The sequence below is a fragment of the Ranitomeya variabilis genome, chromosome 5, assembly GCF_051348905.1.
Source record: "Ranitomeya variabilis isolate aRanVar5 chromosome 5, aRanVar5.hap1, whole genome shotgun sequence".
Classification (NCBI taxonomy): domain Eukaryota; kingdom Metazoa; phylum Chordata; class Amphibia; order Anura; family Dendrobatidae; genus Ranitomeya; species Ranitomeya variabilis.
In genome coordinates, this window is record NC_135236.1 from 269,373,657 (window position 1) to 269,385,261 (window position 11,605).

General features: G+C 41.1%; 1 protein-coding gene across 1 annotated transcript in view; it reads right to left on the bottom strand.

The window, feature by feature from the left end:
• LOC143775758 (TRPM8 channel-associated factor homolog) overlaps positions 1–7,930 on the bottom strand; it is a 235,378-nt gene extending 227,448 nt beyond the window's left edge. The window contains exon 1 of the mRNA XM_077264279.1: positions 7,817–7,930. The gene's annotated coding sequence lies outside the window, so the exon portion shown is untranslated. The remainder of the gene's footprint in view (positions 1–7,816) is intronic.
• Positions 7,931–11,605: the final 3,675 nt, after the last annotated feature.

Below are 11,605 nucleotides of genomic sequence, written 5' to 3' on the forward strand. Positions count from 1 at the left end.
CATCTTCCCATCAATTTTAACCATCTTCCCTGTCCCTGCTAAAGAAAAGCAGGCCCAAACCATGATGCTGCCATCACCATGTTTGACAGTGGGGATGGTGTGTTCAGGGTGATGAGCTGTTTTGCCTTTACGCCAAACATATCATTTGGCATTGTTGCCATAAAGTTCGATTTTGGTTTCATCTGACCAGAGCACCTTCTTCCACATGTTTGGTGTGTCTCCCAGGTGGCTTGTTGCAAACTTTAAACAACACTTTTTCTGGAAACTTTGAGAAATGGCTTTCTTCTTGCCACTCTTCCATAAAGGCCAGATTTGTGCAGTGTACGACTGATTGTTGTCCTATGGACAGACTGTCCCACCTCAGCTGTAGATCTCTGCAGTTCATGCAGAATGATCATGGGCCTCTTGGCTGCATCTCTGATCAGTCTTATCCTTTTTTGAGATGAAAGTTTAGAGGGACAGTCGGGTCTTTGTAGATTTGCAGTGGTATGATACTCCTTAAATTTCAATATGATCGTTTGCACAGTGCTCCTTGGGATGTTTAAAGTTTTGGAAATCATTTTGTATCCAAATCCGGCTTTAAACTTCTCCACAACAGTATCATGGACCTGCCTGTTGTGTTCCTTGGTCTTCATGATGCTCTCTGTGCTTGAAACAGAGCCCTGAGACTATCACAGAGCAGGTGCATTTTTACGGAGATTTGATTACACACAGGTGGATTATATTTAAAAACATTAGGCATTTAGGACAACATTTGATTATTCAGAGATCCACAATGAACTTCTGGAGTAAGTTTGCTGCAATGAAAGTGACCGAATAATACTGCACGCCCCACTTTTCAGTTTGAATTTCCACAAAAATTTAAAATAACCAATACATTTCATTCAACTTCACAATTGTGTTCCACTTGTTGTTGATTCTTCACAAAAAATTTACATTTGGTATCTTTATGTTTGAAGCATGATATGTGGGAAAAGGTTGAAAAGATTCATGGAGCCGAATACTTTCACAAAGCAATGTACATCTTATTTCTTCTGCCCAAGTGCATGACCTTACATTTGTCCCCATTAAAACTCATTTGCCATTTATGAGCCCAAGCTTCTAGTTTACATAAATATTCCTGTAATATTAAATTATCCTTCTCTGTATTGATTATCCTGCAGAGTTTAGTGTCATCTGCAAATATTGAAATTCTACTCTGTATGTCCCCTACAAGGTCATTAATAAATATGTTAAAAAGAAAGCGGGCCTAATACTGACCCCTGTGGTACCCCACTGTTAACTGTGACCCAGTTCGAGTGTGTTCCATTAATAACCACCCTTTATTTCCTATCCCTGAGCCAGCTCTTAACCCACTTACACATATTTCCCCCTATCCCCATTGTTCTCAATTTATGTGTCAACCTTTTGTGTGGCACTGTATCAAAAGCTTTTGAAAAGTCCATATACACAACATCCACTGCGCGTTCAGACCGGAACTAACCTTTTCATAGAAGCTTATCAGATTAGTCTGACATGAACGGTCCCTAGTAAACCTGTGCTGATACTGGGTCATGAGGTTATTCTTCTTCAGATACTCCAGTATAGAATCTCTTAGTATACCCTCCAGAATTTTACCCACAGTAGAGGTTAAGCTTACTGGCCTATAATTTCCAAGTTCAGTTTTTGTCCCCTTTTTGAATATTGGCACCACATTTGTTATATGTCAGTCCTGTGGCACAGACTCTGAATATTATACAGTAGAATCTTTAAAGATGAAAAATAATGCTCTATCAATGACTGTACATAATTCCTGCAGTACTTGGGAGTGTATCCCATCCAGGCCTGGGAATTTGTCAACTTTATTGATTTTTAGATGCTGTCGTACTTCCTGCTGGGTTAAGCAGGTGACATTTAATGGAGAATTTTTGAGGGAGACAGGACAAAGTTTGTGTGGGTACTAGCCTCTGTTGCGCTGGCAGCCAGCTCCTGTTCCTCCTCCTCCTCTTCAGCCACCACCTCCTTGTTGCTACCCAATCTGCGCTGAGCAGATGAGATGAGGCTGGGCTGGGTAGTATCTGCCTGTGTCATGTTTTCCGTCATCTCCACTTGGTCCACATGCAAAGCTTTATGTTTAATTGTCAAAAAAGTCTGTTTGAGTACTATACAAAAAGTATTTTTATTGAAATATCATATAACAATATTTAGTAACAAGAATCAATAATAACCATGATGACATAATGGACAAGATTAGTCATAAAGCACTTGGGTTAAAAAGTCTGGAGTCACTACTTAAAAGTATATATATCGGTGGAAACACAAGATGATTGCCAATCTTCCTCGGTCTAGGTCTCCATGCAATGTCTCACCTTGTGGGGTAAGGACTAAGGATGATTCAAACCAACAACATTTCACACAAAGTAGGTTCTGCAGTATATATGACAATGGTAAATTTTTGGAGCAAAAATATTTTGTGAACTATACCAGGCCAGAGATATTTCAAAATTTTATACCACCGTAATGTAACAATAACCGCAATAAACCGTGTGGATGACTTGAATTGAATCCAGAAACTTTTTGTAACAATAACCGCAATAAACCGTGTGGATGACTTGAATTGAATCCAGAAACTTTTTTTAAAGTAAAGTTGATATGCTCCTACACTATTAAATGCTTTGCAGAAAATGCAAAGGCAAGAAAAAAGTATAAGAAGGGAATACAGTTATGCTCTTCACTTATCTCCTTCTTCTTCTCCCTTGGGAGGCTGGGGGGACTGCCTCCACCTGCTTCCTGAAGCCCGATTCCCGATGCCTTAGCTGTAATTGACCTGGCTTCGGGTAGTGCCTGAGCCCCCCCGACATGTTCATTTCTCAAAAAAGGGTTCATCCTGCTCCCTTCCTTCTTAGATCACACCCACCGCATACCAACGATGTTGACCCTCTATTTTGAGGAACGTGATCTCTTGCAGCCTTTGAGGCAAGTGTTTCATCTCTACTGCCCTCTGGTTGAATGACCTCCTGCTGGTCTTGCACATCGATCTTCACCCGGGATGCCATCTGTCTGTACCTTGCGGATAGTGGGCCCGCTATCATTTCTCCAGCCCTGGTACAGGCTCACCTCTTTCTCTCTTCTCACCAGCTGAGGTCTGTTCACTAATTCCTGGATCCTGGCTCACTCATCCGCTGTCTGCAAGAACCTAAGCCGTGAAGGATGTGGTGTAGGTTCGGGCCTTGGTAGTTTTGGGAAAGTGACCAGTTCCGGACTACAGACTACTGCCACCTTCAGTGTTGCACCGACTTGGTCTAGCTACGATATTCCTTTGGTCGCTCTCTCGGGAGTATCATGGGATTCTGCCATTTTGTCACCTTGCCACCCACTAAGCATGTTACACTGTATGGATTACAAATTGAATCCACGCAACTTTTTGAACATGTTTTTGGAGTGTTATATACCAAAGAAATGTATCCAAGAGCACATACATAATACTCTATGGATGAGTAATTGTATCCAGAAAAAAAATTTAACCCTTTTTTTTACTTTTACATATAACCATAATGAACAATATCTGCGTTAAACTTTATGGATGACCAATTAAATCCACAACATTTTTTTAAACCTAATTATATTAATATTGTAGTTGATGTACTTCTACACTCATAAAGGCTTTGCAGAATGTGCAAAACCAGGAAAAAATTATAAGGAGCGTCATTCATACACCCTTGAAGGCAACAACTGGAGGGCCTCTTACATATATTGAATATTAAAAACACTATGTGCTGCTGTGGTGTGGAAAGCCTAATCCAGGCTTTTTTCATTCTATTGAGAGTGAGTCTATAAGCATTCTCTGTTGACTGGTAAAAACACATTCTATGACAGAATCACTGACTGGGTGGATCAGGGAAACGCAGTAGATATAGTATATCTTGACTTCAGCAAAGCATTTGATAAAATATTTCATACCATCCTTATTGAAACATTACCAACTATGGAATTGATAAGGCAACTGTTAGATGGATTCATAACTGGCTTAGTGATTGGACCCAAAGAATGGTCACAAATGGCTGCACATCCAGTTGAAAGAATGTCTCAAGTGGGATTCCACAGGGCTCTGTCCTGGGCCCTGTGTTGTTCAACATCTTTATCAATTATTTAAATGAAGGAATTGAGGGTAATCTGATTAAATTTGCTAATGACACAAAGCTAGGAGGCATAGCTAATACTATAGAAGAGAGGGGATTCAAAAAGATGAAAACAAACTGGGACTGTGGCCAGCAACTAACAGAAAGACTTTTAACAGGGAGAAATGCAAAGTCCTACATCTAGGCAAGAAAAATGAAAAAAGTATATACAGAATGGGATGAATAGGGCTAAGCAACAGCACATGTACAAAAGACTTGGGTATACTAATAGAACACAGACTGAACATGAGTCAATAGTGTGATGCAGCAGCAAGAAAGGCAAACACAATTATGGGTTGCATCAACAGAAGCGTAAAGTCTAGATCACGTGAAGTAATTATCCCCCTCTACTCCTCTTTGGTCAGACCTCATCTGGAATTCTGTGTTCAATTCTGAGCACCCCATTCTAAAAAAGACATGAACAAACTGGAGCAAGTTCAGAGATGAGCAACCAGAATGGAACTACACACAATGTCCTATGAGGAACGGAATGGGACTGTTTAGCTTGCAAAAGAGAAGGCTGAGAGGAGACTTGTCTACAAATATTTCAAGAGCTGTCTCAGTGTAGAGGGATTTGCTTTATTCTCATTTGCACAAAGAAAGACCAGAAGCAATGGGTTGAAGGTGAAAGGGAGAAGATACAGATTAGATATTAGATAAAACTTTTGGAACATGAGGGTGATCAATGAGTGGAACAGGCTACCACAAGAGGTGGTGAGTTCTCCTTCAATTGAAGAGGCTGGACAGACATCTGTCTGAGACGATTTAGTGAATAGTGCATTGAGCAGGTGGTGGGACCAGATAACCAAGGAAGTCCCATCCAGCTCTATGTTTCTATGATTCTATGAATACCTATCTATTATGAGCCCCCGGCGCACTACAAACCTGCTCAGACAAGACTCTAGTGGAAGGGCAGCACAACACCTTCAAATGATAGAGGGACAGCTCATGACAGGTGTCCAGCTTTGAGTCCCAATAGTTGAAATGAGCAGAAGAATTAGTGAGTATGCTGGCTTGGTCCCCCCTTGTCAAAAATACCCGGTCATCAGGTCCTGGATGCTGGGCTGGTGTCATGAAAATAGCACAAGCCTTTGACAATGTACCCCTGCCTCTGCTGTGTGCCTCCCTTGCAAGGGTCACTTCAAAGGCAGCAATACATAAAGTCAACCATTTGAGCCAAGCTCCCTTCAGCTAACACTTCACTTTTTCCACCATGATGATGACTTTTCATCTCCTCATCCTCCCTCTCTTACTGCTCATTCCCATCCACGAAGGAGAGACAAGCCGGAAGTTGTATGGGTACTAGCCTCTGTTTATTCTGTGGTTGCTATATAAACCTCCAAAAACTTGTTCCAAATATGTCAGTATTATTTTGTTGTTATAAAAGCCTAAAAAAATTGTTCAACATTTATCGGTATTATATTGCTCATGCATAGGGTATTACATATTCTTGGGTACATTTTGTTGCTAAATATGCCTCCAAAAACGTGTTCCAAATATATTGTTATCGTACAGCTGACTCAAAGGGCATTAAATCTTTTTGGGTAAACTTCGTTGCTATAAAACCCTCAAATAACTTGTTCACAAATGTATCGGCATTATAATGCTCACCTATAGACTATTGCGTGGTCTGGAGTACATTTCGTTGTTATATAACCCACAAAATACTTGTTCAAAATTTATCGGTATCATATTGCTTAACCCTAAGGTATTAATTCTTCGTGGGTACATACACAGCTTTGGCAAAAAAGTAAGAGACCACCACATCAAAACCCTTTCATGGGCAGCCCAATCTCCAGACCTGAAGCCCATTGAAAACCTCTGGAATGTAATCAAGAGGAGGATGGATAGTCACAAGCCATCAAGCAAAGAACTGCTTAAATTTTTGCACCAGAAGCAGTGTGAAAGATTGGTGGAAAGCATGCCAAGACGCATGAAAGCTGTGATTAAAAATCATGGTTATTCCACAAAATATTGATTTCTGAACTCTTTCTGAGTTAAAACATTAATATTGTTGTTTTTAAATGATTATGAACTGAAAGCACTGTTTTTTTAAAAAATTTTTTACCATTTCTCCTTTTCAGAAAAAAACTACAAAATGTATTGCTTTGAAATTAGGAGACGTGTTGTCAGAATTTTGAAGAATAAATGAACAATTTACATTTTACTCAAAAATATACCTATAAAGAGAAAAATCAGACAAACTGAATATTTTGCAGTGGTCTCTTTATTTTTCCCAGAGCTGTATATACCTTTGCTACTATCACACAGTTAAAATATTTTTTATTAAAAAAAATAGTTTTTTGGGTGCCACTCGCCATATTATGAGAGCTGTAACCTTTTTATTTTTTAGCGAACAGAGCTGTGTGAGGAATTATTTTTGCGTGATGAATTTAAGTTTTTATGGTTCCATTTTAGGGTAAATCTCTTTTTATTCAGATTTTTCAGACTTAGAATTAACAAAAACTTGCAATTCAGTTATTGCTTATTTATTTTTTTATGCGTGGTCTCATGCACTGTAGTACTCAATTACTGCAGTGCCTGACACCTGTCAGTCTCAGTTTAACCCCCTTTTAACCAATTAGCATTTAAGGGGTTAATTGACTCCAGTTAGTTCCAAAACTGGTTGGGGCCAATGCCGTAGCTTATCAACTGTCATATATAGCTGACACCAATGGGATTTTTGCCTGTTGGGGGGCTATATACATTTAATTTTCAGTGCTGTGAAAAAGCAGCACTGAGTATTACATCTCCTTAATGGCCTATGTAAAAATGCGTATCAGCAGTCATTAAGTAGTTCAACTGTTTATGCCAGAATTGTGGTGTAAAACACCTTATTAAGTTACAATATTTTTGCGGAACTTGGAAGTTGAGCAACAATATTGCAACATTTGGCATTTACACACCAGTCCTGACAAGCTAAGTCATTCTGAGAGTAGCATCAACTGGATATGGGTGGAAATGCACTCTGCCACACCGCCCATCAAATTAATTAGAAGTCCTCTGGAGTATATTTCTGGCAGTGGCACATACCGGGTAAAAGATGCCCCTAATTTATCAAGCGGCATGCGCCACTTAATGAATTGGGTACACTGTACTCCAGTGAGTCTCTTCATTATAGGGAATGTCCTTGTTTGGCACAAAAGTCTGGAGTCACTTTATGCGACTGCAGACTTCTAAATACTCACAGCGCATTCTGATTAGATATGTGGCTTCAATCAAATAATTTGTGTTGAGTGAGGCTGCACATGTCTACCCAGAATGTGGCCGGGAGTATGTATTTTTGCATACTTGTGTTCCCATGACCACCTTCTCCATGCCCTGAAATTGGAGAATCCTGACAGCAAACGCCATGCGCGCTGTGAGGATTCACAAGTCTTCAGTCACATAGAGTGCATACATACTTTCATTCCAAACCTGGATAACCCTTTTTAAGACAGGCTTTCGCTATGACATTTTTAATGAATCTACCCCTATGTGTAAAGTCTCACTCATTTTTCACCTTGTTTATTAATTTAGTCTGAAACTTAAATGGCTTTAGGTAACATGATAGGGGAAATAAAGGGTACATGAGAGAAAGGGCACATCAAAGCAACAAAACATAATAGAAAGAAGCCTAAACAACAGTCCTATTCATCATTTGGTTTATTGTGTATTACCTGTGTGAGAAGACTTCAAACTTGAAAAGTGAGACGCAACTGATGATCAATCAGCCCAAAATGGTCACATTAGATACAGCTCACACTATATACAGGCAGCGTTGTGACAAGATAATGATAATGTGGGAATAGTAAAGAAATATCACCAGTGTTTGAGAGTTTGCTTAAATAAAGAATCTTGTGATGTTCATGTGTTTAATCTACGTTGGTGGAGCAGTTGATTATCAACATTCACTAGACAAATAGTATTGGCTATATCTGCTCACTGAAGATTTTATTAGATTTTATAATGTACTATACATGGCATACTAGTCCCGATTCATCATGCCTTTCACCTGTGTTTTTGTCCAGGTTTGTGTATTTTGCACCTTTATTTGCTTGCATCAAATTATCTGTTTACACCATTTTTAAAGTCTATTTTACTTGTGCTTGATTTTTTTTTTGCTCTATGTTTTGTGGGTGGAGTTTAGCAATTCATAGAATGATAGAGTTGGAAGGGACCTCAAGGGTCATCATGTCCAACCCCCTGCTCAATGCAGGATTCACTAAACCATCTCAGACAGATGTCTGTCCAGCCTCTGTTTGAAGACTTCCATTGAAGGAGAACTCTCCACCTCTTGTGACAACCTGTTGCACTCATTGGTCATCCTCACTGCCAAAAATTATTTTGTAATATCTAATCTGTATCTTCTCCCTTTCAGTTTCATTCCATTGCGTCTCGTGTTTCCATGTGCAAATGAGAAAAATTATGATACCACTACATTGTGACATCCCAGATATTTGTAGACAGCTATTAAGTCTCCTCTTAGCCTTCTTTTTTGCAAGCTTAACAGTCCCACATCCTTTAATCGTTCCTCGTAGGACATACGTTGCAGTCCGCTCAGCTTCCTGGTAGCTATTCTCTGAACTTACTCCAATTTTTCAATGTCTTTTTTAAAATGAGGTGCCCAGAATTGAATACAGTATTACAGATGAGGCCTGATCAAGGAGGAGTAGAGGGGAATAGTTACTTCATGTGATCTAGACTCTATGCTTCTCTTAGTACATCCTAGAACTGTGTTTGCCTTTTTGTTGCTGCATCACACTATTGACTCATGTGCAGTCTGTGATCTATTAGTATACCCAAGTCTTTTTCACACATGCTGTATCTTAGTTCTATTCCTCCCATTCTGTAGATGTAATTTTATTCCTGCTCAGATATAGAATCTTGCATTTCTCCCTGATAAATACCATTCTATTAGTCGCTACCCATTGTTAAAGCTTATCTAGATCCTTCTGAATCCTTTCTCTGTCTTCTCTATTTTAGCTATCCCTCCTATATTTGCATTATCTGCAAATTTGATTAGTTTCCCTTCAGTTCCCTTATCTAGATCATTTATAAAAATGATGGCCCCCTGAAGAATCCTAAAACGCGAGTAGGGCCTGGTATTCCACTTCCACACTATGACCATGATGGGTGAGGATCAGTCTTGAACTTATTTATGTGATTAGACATCTGCTGGGACATATAGTTCCTATTATTATACGGCCTATATACTTTAACCCCTTTCTGTCATTGGACGTACTATTCCGTCCATGTGGGGTAGGCCCTACTTCCCAAGGATGGAATAGTACGTCCAGCACGATCGGCCGCGCTCACGGGGGGAGCGCGGCCGATCGCGGCCGGGTGTCAGCTGACTATCGCAGCTGACATCCGGCACTATGTGCCAGGAGCGGTCACGGACCGCCCCCGGCACATTAACCCCCGGCACACCGCGATCAAACATGATCGCGGTGTACCGGCGGTATAGGGAAGCATCGCGCAGGGAGGGGGCTCCCTGCGTGCTTCCCTGAGACCCCCGGAGCAACGCGATGTGATCGCGTTGCTCCGAGGGTCTCCTACCTCCTTCCTCGCTGCAGGTCCCGGATCCAAGATGGCCGCGGCATCCGGGTCCTGCAGGGAAGGAGGTGGCTTACCGAGTGTCTGCTCAGTGCAGACGCTGGTAAGCCTGCAGCCCTGTCAGTGAGATCGGTGATATGACAGAGTGCTCTGCGTTATAAACTGTCATGAAACACTAGGGGGCTCAAAGCTCTCACAACACATCTAGATGAGTTCCTTAGGGGGTCTTCTTTCCAAAATGGTGTCACTTGTGGGGGGTTTCTACTGTTTAGGTACATTAGGGGCTCTGCAAACGCAATGTGACGCCTGCAGACCATTCCATCTAAGTCTGCATTCCAAATGGCGCTCCTTCCCTTCCGAGCCCTCCCATGCGCCCAAACGGTGCTTCCCCCCCACATATGCGGTATCAGCGTACTCAAGACAAATTGGACAACTTTTGGGGTCCAATTTCTCCTGTTACCATTGGAAAAATACAAAACTGGGGGCTAAAAAATAATTTTGGGGGGAAATTTTTTATTTTTTTATTTTCACGGCTCTGCGTTATAAACTGTAGTGAAACACTTGGGGGTTCAAAGTTCTCACAACACAACTAGATAAGTTCCTTGGGGGGTCTAGTTTCCAATATTGGGTCACTTTTGGGGGGTTTCTACTGTTTAGGAACATTAGGGGCTCTGCAAACGCAATGTGACGCCTGCAGACCAATCCATCTAAGTCTGCATTGCAAATGATGCTCCTTCCCTTCCGAGCTCTGCCATGCGCACAAACGGTGGTCCCCCCCCAGATATCAAGTATCAGCGTACTCAGGACAAATTGGACAACAATATATAGGGTCTAATTTCTCCTGTTACCCTTGGAAAAATACAAAACTGGGGGCTAAAAAATAATTTTTGTGGAAAAAAAAATATTTTTTATTTGCACGGCTCTGCGTTATAAACTGTAGTGAAACACTTAGGGGTTCAAATCTCTCACAACACATCTAGATGAGTTCCTTAGGGGGTCTACTTTCCAAAATGGTGTCACTTGTGGGTTTTTTTTTTACTGTTTAGGTACATTAGGGGCTCTGCAAACGCAATGTGACGCCTGCAGACCATTCCATCTAAGTCTGCATTCCAAATGGCGCTCCATCCCTTCCGAGCCCTCCCATGCGCCCAAACGGTGGTTCCCCCCCACATATGGGGTATCAGCGTACTCAGGACAAATTGCACAACAACTTTTGTGGTCCAATTTCTTCTCTTACCCTTGGGAAAATAAAAAATTGGGGGCGAAAAGATCATTTTTGTGAAAAAATATGATTTTTTATTTTTACGGTCCTGCATTATAAACTTCTGTGAAGCACTTGGTGGGTCAAAGTGCTCACCACACATCTAGATAAGTTCCTTAGGGGGTCTACTTTCCAAAATGGTGTCACTTGTGGGGGGTTTCAATGTTTAGGCACATCAGTGGCTCTCCAAACGCAACATGGCGTCCCATCTCAATTCCTGTCAATTTTGCAGTGAAAAGTCAAACGGCGCTCCTTTCCTTCCGAGCTCTCCCATGCGCCCAAACAGTGGTTTACCCCCACATATGGGGTATCAGCGTACTCAGGACAAATTGTACAACAACTTTTGTGGTCCAATTTCTTTTCTTACCCTTGGGAAAATAAAAAATTGGGGGCGAAAAGATCATTTTTGTGAAAAAATATGATTTTTTATTTTTACGGTCCTGCATTATAAACTCCTGTGAAGCACTTGGTGGGTCAAAGTGCTCACCACACATCTAGATAAGTTCCTTAGGGGGTCTACTTTCCAAAATGGTGTCACTTGTGGGGGGTTTCAATGTTTAGGCACATCAGTGGCTCTCCAAACGCAACATGGCGTCCATCTCAATTCCTGTCAATTTTGCAGTGAAAAGTCAAACGGCGCTCCTTCCCT